Source organism: Ailuropoda melanoleuca, chromosome 4, assembly GCF_002007445.2.
Source record: "Ailuropoda melanoleuca isolate Jingjing chromosome 4, ASM200744v2, whole genome shotgun sequence".
Lineage (NCBI taxonomy): Eukaryota > Metazoa > Chordata > Mammalia > Carnivora > Ursidae > Ailuropoda > Ailuropoda melanoleuca.
Window position 1 is genome coordinate 138,080,529 of NC_048221.1, and position 7,688 is coordinate 138,088,216.

Sequence of the window (7,688 nt, forward strand, 5' to 3'; positions counted from 1 at the left end):
CTTCATAACACCACTGAACTCTGACAAATTTCCTCCCACATTATACCGTGGGACACACCCCTCCCTGATCTCTTCCTGCATAAGAGTCTTGTAAAAATAGGCCACCATATGGAATCTTCTAACTCTCTTATTAAAGGGGATATGCTGTTTCCTGAACTCAGGGAAGAGTGGATAAACGATAACTGTTGCTTTTCTACAGTCTGTTAAGAGCCTGGAAATAAAGGTGAGGTAGGCGTAGAGGTAATTTTAAATTAAAACTGCAAGAGGGAAAAGCAATTACCTCCCCACTCAGAAACACACCCCTCATTATGGTGCATATTTACAGATAATTAAGATTAAACTTGGTCAGAAGAAGTTAGAATGATTAAGGCTGAGTGCCAGAGGGGCGGCTGGGTGGCACAGCGGTTAATCATCTGCCTTCAGTTCAGGGCGTGATCCCGGCGTTATGGGATCGAGCCCCACATCAGGCTCCTCTGCTATGAGCCTGCTTCTTCCTCTCCCACTCCCCCTGCTTGTGTTCCCTCTCTCGCTGGCTGTCTCTATCTCTGTCGAATAAATAAATAAAATCTTTAAAAAAAAAAAAAAAAAAAGACTGAGTGCCAGAAAAAGTCTTCTGTCAATTACACACAAAAACAGCCCTGGAATCCTAAAACAACAAAAAAAATAACAAAACTTGAGAGCCTCAAGAAACCAAAGGTGTCCATCGATTGGGCTGAGATTCACTCACCCACCCCCCCCTCCCCAAATCTACCCAAGCTTAAGAGAAGGAAAAAGAGCTGCAGCCTTGGCCAGAATGTGTGTGTAAAAACTATAAACACAGGCAAAAACTGAACAGCCAATATGGACCTAAGCAGGAACGGCACAACCGCTCAAGTCTGGCCAAACCCCATCAATTCTGGGGACCCACACTGCAGCTGACCTTTAGTTTATAAAACAAGTTTCACAGAGTAAATTTATCACATAAACAAGACTGAAGGGATGTGTCTCGGATATTTTAGAGGAAAATAAACAACTGTTTCCAACCACTCCAAAAGCATCTCTATTGATCCCTGAACCATTATACGAACCGGGTTCTGATTTACCCCTGCGAGCAGCTCCCCGCAGTCTTGGCGGCTCGTCCATGGACGGACGGCGACTCCTGGGAGGGCTGCAGCAGGGCTGCAGCAAGTGAAAGGAAAGCCCCCCCCCCAGGAGGAGACACAAAGCCCTTCGCTCTTTCCCTCTTCAGACCTGCGCTGTCCAATAGGGTAGCCGATAGCCGCGTAGGAACATGGAGAAAAAAATTAATTAAAATGTAGTAAAATAAAAAATCCAGCTCCTCATGTCCTGCTGCCTTTCCCAGGAGCTGCAGCCGCTCATAATACCGTTTCTGAACACGACACCCCCATTACGCTCTTCCTCTGCACCTGCAGACTTCTCTGGGCACCGTCCCCAAGGGCAGTTCCATAAGCCACTGGCATCATCAGTGGGGGAGGGGGTCCTCTCCTCTTCCCCACCCCGCCCTGGGCTCAGCCCAGAGGTGACTGTGTGACACACCTGTCTCCCTTCAGAGGGCTGAAGTCAGTCTTTGTTCCCAGAGCCTACAGGGATGTCCATCGTGGCACACAGGCACCTGCTCCTGATGCTGGACAGTGGGGGCCAGATCCACAGTCTGTCTGAGGAGCTGAGCCGGGAGCAGGTGGGCACCTGCCGGCGGGCTGGTTTTTGTGAGGCCACGAGCTAAGGATCTGCACAGATGAACGTTTCCAACTGATATGACGATGAGGTGAAGGGGGAATAGTAGCTTTGAACCCCAATAGAGAAATCTTCCCAGAAAGAATTCCCTGATTCTGATTAGTAGACCAGCATTACCAAAAAACTATATTCCATCCAGTATGATACTTTGAACTTTGTTTAAAAAATTATGGAAATTTATTTTCTCTCTTATTAATACAAATACCTATATAATAGCTTCCATTTTGCCTCGAGGCCTACAAAGCCTAAAATATTCACTGTCTGGCCCTTCATAAAGTCTGCTGACCCCTGGCCGTGAGGTTTCACACAGAGGTTTCTGCAACGCTATCAGCCAGCGCAGTCTCCTCTTGGCACAGCATCCGTTTGGTCGCCAGCAGTTCGAGCCAGCAAGGGTGGGATGGGGCTGGCTGCTTTCTTGGAACCTGAAGATGCTGCCTGGAGGAAGAGAGAATGGCAGACCACAGGCCTCCCCCCGCTGGGCCGCCTGGGAGTCCCATTCCACTCTCCTGTCCCAGCTCCTCTCCCTCGCTCCTTTTATGAAAGGCTAACCTGAGAGGAAATGACATTTTTGAAAGACACAGACCAAATAACAAAACAAAGCAACACCCAGATCTGCTGGCTTTGCCAAGGAAAAGCCGTAAATCGTTTAGATGGCAGTGCTGCCTCATCACACGTTTGACTTTACTTTTAAAGTAACACAAAACATTAATGACAGTGTCAAATATTTCCAGAAGCCTTCTGGGAAGCACGGAAATGCACTGTGGCCTGCAGGCTCAGTTTAAGGCCGGAGCAATAATGGGTCTACCTCCTCCTGGGAATACAGCAGAGGTCTGCAGAACAGCAGGTGTCACGAAGAATTACGATCAAATAAATATCCAAGCTAAATCAAGCTGTGTAAGACACGTATGCAGAAGGACACACTAGAAGGGCACCTGCTATTCTCTATTAAAACGGAAGTTAGTCATAGTACGTATACCTCTGCACCAGAAGACAAGGATGTTCATGGCACTCTTCGAAATAGCTGAAAACTGGAAAACCCAAATCCCTGTTAATTGTAAAATGGATGAACTATTGCATGGACATGGACAAACTTTACCCACTCAGAACATAAGGGAATCTCACAAAAATGTTAAGCAAAAGCAGCAATTTGCAGAAGTATACATGCAGTATACTACCATAAAAGTTTAAAGAAATAGGAAAAAGTGGAAGATATTGTTTATGTTTAGGGATGTATAATGTTGCCGATAAAACTACAAACAGAAGTGGGGAGATGTCTATCGCACAGCTGGGCTGGCAGCTACTCTGACGGTGTTGACAAGAAGGCAGGCGAGCGCTCTCTGAATGCTGACTGTGACCAGGAAGGACAGGTGATGGGTGGATGAGTGTCAGTTCATAATCAGTCTTTAATTATAGTATATTTCCTTATGTGTGTGTGTATGCGTGCATGTACATATATATATGATATGCTAATTTGAATAAAAATAAATTTAAAGCCTTCTTTATGGAAAAGAAATTAAGATCAACCAGGGTTTGGGGGCACAAGGGGTAATTTATTAGCTCAGCATTTTGGTCACACACAATGAGTGAAAGGAACTTAGAAATCCCTTAGTCCCATTTCCAAGACATCCGAGAGCAGATGACACAAGTCAGTAGCTGGAGGCAGATGCCAGGTTTGCCAATTCCTAAAGCAGACAACCCTTGAGGACAGGCAAACAGAAGATACATTTTTTGAATTTTTCTCCAACACATTTTTATTCTTCAGAATGTCTCAGATTCTGTGCCCATCTGCCAGAACCAGGCTGGCAGCTCAGTGGGCATATATTCAGAGGAAGGCCGGCCCCCTCACCCCAACCATCAACTAGACCTTGACCGTGTCTCAATCACAGGTACTTGCAACAGATGCATCCAAACCTGGTCGGAGGGGGGAGGAGTGAGGGCATCATCAGGGAGGGGGCCCCAGCACGCCCAGCCCGTGTGCATGTGGCTAAAACTGACCCACGTGGGTATATAGGACACAGAGAACAAAAAACAATAAGGCAGCTTCCAAAGATCAAAATGCAACAGACCTTTCTCAAAATACCATATTGGGAAGTAGGAGATACAAGGTGATTTACTGAACCAACTGAACACATGTGTGCGCACAAACACACACAATTGTAACCAAGAAATAAGCTGTTATAAACTGGAGAACAAGCAAGTGTTGTACTACACACACAAACTGTGTATATAAAGATAGCGGAAACAATTTTTGTTGTCTCAGGGGAAGTTGGAGGGCTTTTTGGATTTTTCTACTTCTAAACTATCAACATGAGTACATTATACTTGAAATTTTTTAAATTAAGAAAATCAAAAAGTACTTCAATATTCTACACTGTTACTTTTAGTTATCTTCAGATTAAGTAGGATATTGAGGATTTAACTTCAACACAAAAATTTGCCGAAGAAACTGATTAAAAAATAAAGAAAAATACTTAAAATGGCATCTTTCCATACATAAATATATACCCAGAAAAAAATCCTGGAAGACACGTGAATACGGTACAGGAGTTCCATAAGGAGACAGAAAAGACCGTGAAGGAAGACTTCACTTTTTGGTACTGTTTGAAATATTTACTACAAAAATATATTTATGTGTGATTTGTATGGTTAAAAATAAATAATGGAAGATAAACAGCTCTCTGGAATAAAAAGGAATGTCACTAACCCCACCCGACTGCCTGAGAACATCAGAAGCTGGACCCCAGGAAGCAAAGAACTTATAAAACATGAAAATCACTGATGCCCCTGGGGCAGATACGAAAAATACAAATCAAAAGAACAAAGGCACTGGGGGAGTGGGGAAGGCTGAGGTTTGAAATACAAAACTGGCACCTGGTTAGTTCCCTTGGTGGAACATGTGACTCTTGATCTCGGGGTCCTGAGTTCGAGCCCCGCTCAGTGGGGGTGGAGATTATAAATAAATAACTTAAAATGAAATACAAAACAAAACTGATGTCACCAAGCTGCACCCTGACTTGTAAGCTGAAGACACTGTTGCCTGTTATGGTCTTTTGGAAAATAAGCACGCCAGAGCAGGCAAAGGGCTTTACCAGAGCCGTTCCTATCCTTCTGTCCCAATCCAACTGTAGAAACACAACCTCATGGCCTCCCTTCTTTCCACGCAAGTTATTTCAACAAAGATATTCTCAGCAGGGCTTTGAAAAGAGAAAAAACTAGCCAAGCACCCCAAATGCCCAAACAAGGAGAATAACCACACAAACGACAGGGCATTCACACGATTAAATTCTGGGCAGTTGCTAGCATGACCAAAGTGGACTGTGTCACACTATGTGAAAACGTTCAGTGGAAAAAGAACACAGACTATGTGAAAATGCCATGTTAACACAGGAGAGCCTTGAGGCTCGTCAAGCTTGAAGAACCAAGTCCCCACAGGCACTCCCATGAATCCTACCACTGGAGACGTCAGCCAGGAACTCAAGCTTTTCTAGATCACTCTTTTAGAGAAACGGAAACAGAGGACAATGAATTCTAGCTTTATACAAATGTCTCACATCCTGATTTCTACTTCAGGAGAAAGAGTTTCTGGGAGATCTGGGGGAGTTGAAAAGAGAAAGGAGAATTTTGGCAAGACAGCTAAAATACCCCAGCGGCAAAGAAAGGCACTCCTACTCTCTGTGGCCCTGGTGCCCTGTTCCGAGAACAGGGCCTGGCCTGAAGTCCCCCTGACACCTTCCACACTGCACTACTCAGCTCTGCTCCCTTGGATTGACTGAAGAGCCCAGATGCAAGCAGGAAATGGGCCATCTCAGGGGAACACTCACAAACGAAACAGGGGACATCATACTAGAAGGTGCTAGCACAGCACTGAAAGAAATGGGAAGGGAAGGGGTGAAGCCACGCACAGGGCCAGGCACTGGAGGCCTGGGGACACAGAAGCAGCGGGAGAGGCTGGGAAGGTGACCTTCAGTTGGGAGTGACGTCAGCCTTCCACATCTGTCCCAGTTCCAGAAGACAATGTAATCGCAAGCCAGGCTGATTTCCCCAGGAAACAAGCAACCAGCCATATGAACTCCACTTCAGTAACATAAACAGGAGAGATGAGACATGAGAGAGCTGTTTTCTCTGAGCCCCACGTGCAGACAAGGAGTACTGAGTAGGACTTTGCTTCCAGGGGCTCTGGAGGTCTGCCCAGAAACCATCGTTCACACTCATTCTGTGGGTTCTGTCCCCAGCCTCGTGCCTTTTAGCCTATTGGCTCTCCCATGCCAACTGGGCCCTTGACAGGGGTCTTTCTTCTGTCAACTGGCTGTCACATTTGTGCTTTATGCACTCTTCCAGAAAGTACCTCTTATAACTGGAGATAGACTTTGGGTGATACCCACATCGGAAAGGGGAAAAACCATCACTCCACTCAGGCCTCCTCGTTCCCTTTTACCAGCCACACCCCTAACTCCACCACGTCACCTCCAGGGAGAAACCAAAAAGAAAAGAACCCAGTAGAATGTGATCTTAGTTCTGGTCCCTCCAGGCTGGATCCTTTAGAATAGTGCAGTGGCTAAAAGTCACTGGTTTTTTTTTAACCAAACAGGGTTCTAAACCAGACTCCACATATCAACAGCATGACCTCAGAAAAATTACTTCCCCTCCCTGACCTCGGTTTTGTCATCTCTAACTTGGGAATAATACTACCTACTTCATGGGACAAGATCATCAGTGTGTATGGTGTCTGGGACACTGGAGGCACTCCATCACGGACAGCTTTTATAAGTGCCCTCTGGGTCTCCAAAGGGCTACATCTACACTATGCCAAGTAAGGGGGTGCTGTCCAGGAACACCATCACCCCAGTACTGTTGCAATCAGTAAGATAAATATTTTCAGGTCTGACAATGGTTATGGTAACAAGGAAAAAACTAAGAAAAAAAATACCTTTGTAGCTCATGCCAGCCTTTCCCTTGTATTAATGTTTTTTTCCCCATCAACATTTAAATTCTTCAAAACATTCCCCGATATGTTTCTAACTCCCTAAAGGTGTGACATGGGCAAAGGCAGGGCCACATGGCAAGTGACAGAGCAGGGTGCTCTGGGCCACCTTAGTGGAGGGGGTCACTTGTCCCCTCTGGGCTTCCATACATAGGGTCAAATGGGACAGAGTGGGCACAAGGGAAGCAGATGGGCACCTGCTGTCAGCCTGTCCCCTGCTCCCCCATTCTGCAGATTCCTTGGGAACCCCACTTACAAAGCAAGGCCTCCAGACAGGCTTGCCCTTCTCACACCTGTGTGATGCGTCCATCAGTCCGGCACAGTCCACGCTCTGTGCCCCCTCTCCCCACAAGCGGCCACACTGAGGTGAGGGGTAGCCCTGATGGTCTCCAGGCTTCAGGAGTGTTCGCAGAAAAAAAGTTACTCAGGTAAAGCTGTTGGCATTTGAGAGAAATGCCTTTCAGTTCCAAAGACAGCAGCAGATGAGCGGTCTCCATAGGCACCTGTGGGCCTGAGAATCACAGAGCACTTCACGTTCCACAGACACGTTAAGCATCCATCCCTTACACAATATTTACAGCATCTTGTGAAACCACCACCAATTTCCCCTATTTAAAGTAAAAGAAACTGACTCAAAGAGTTGGACTTGCCCGAAGTCGTTTATTTGGCTTTGAACTAAAGGAAAGCTAGCAGAGTTCCAGCAAACTAAGAAGCAAGCTTCCAGAACCATGTGGCCCCGTCTCACCCTCCCACTACAGTTTATAACCACTTGGCTACCAGAGCCAGGAGGAGCACAGGGGGCCCTGTGGACTTCTGCTACCGCCCTCGGCCTTCCTTTAAGCCCCTTTCCTAGTCCAGGGATAAAACCACTTGAAGCTGCTCCCCCCGTGCCAGGGATGCCGTCATCTCCTAGCCTGTAGGACTGCCGCGCTCCCATGACCCCCACTGCACCGCTTCTGATGTTCACCAGGAG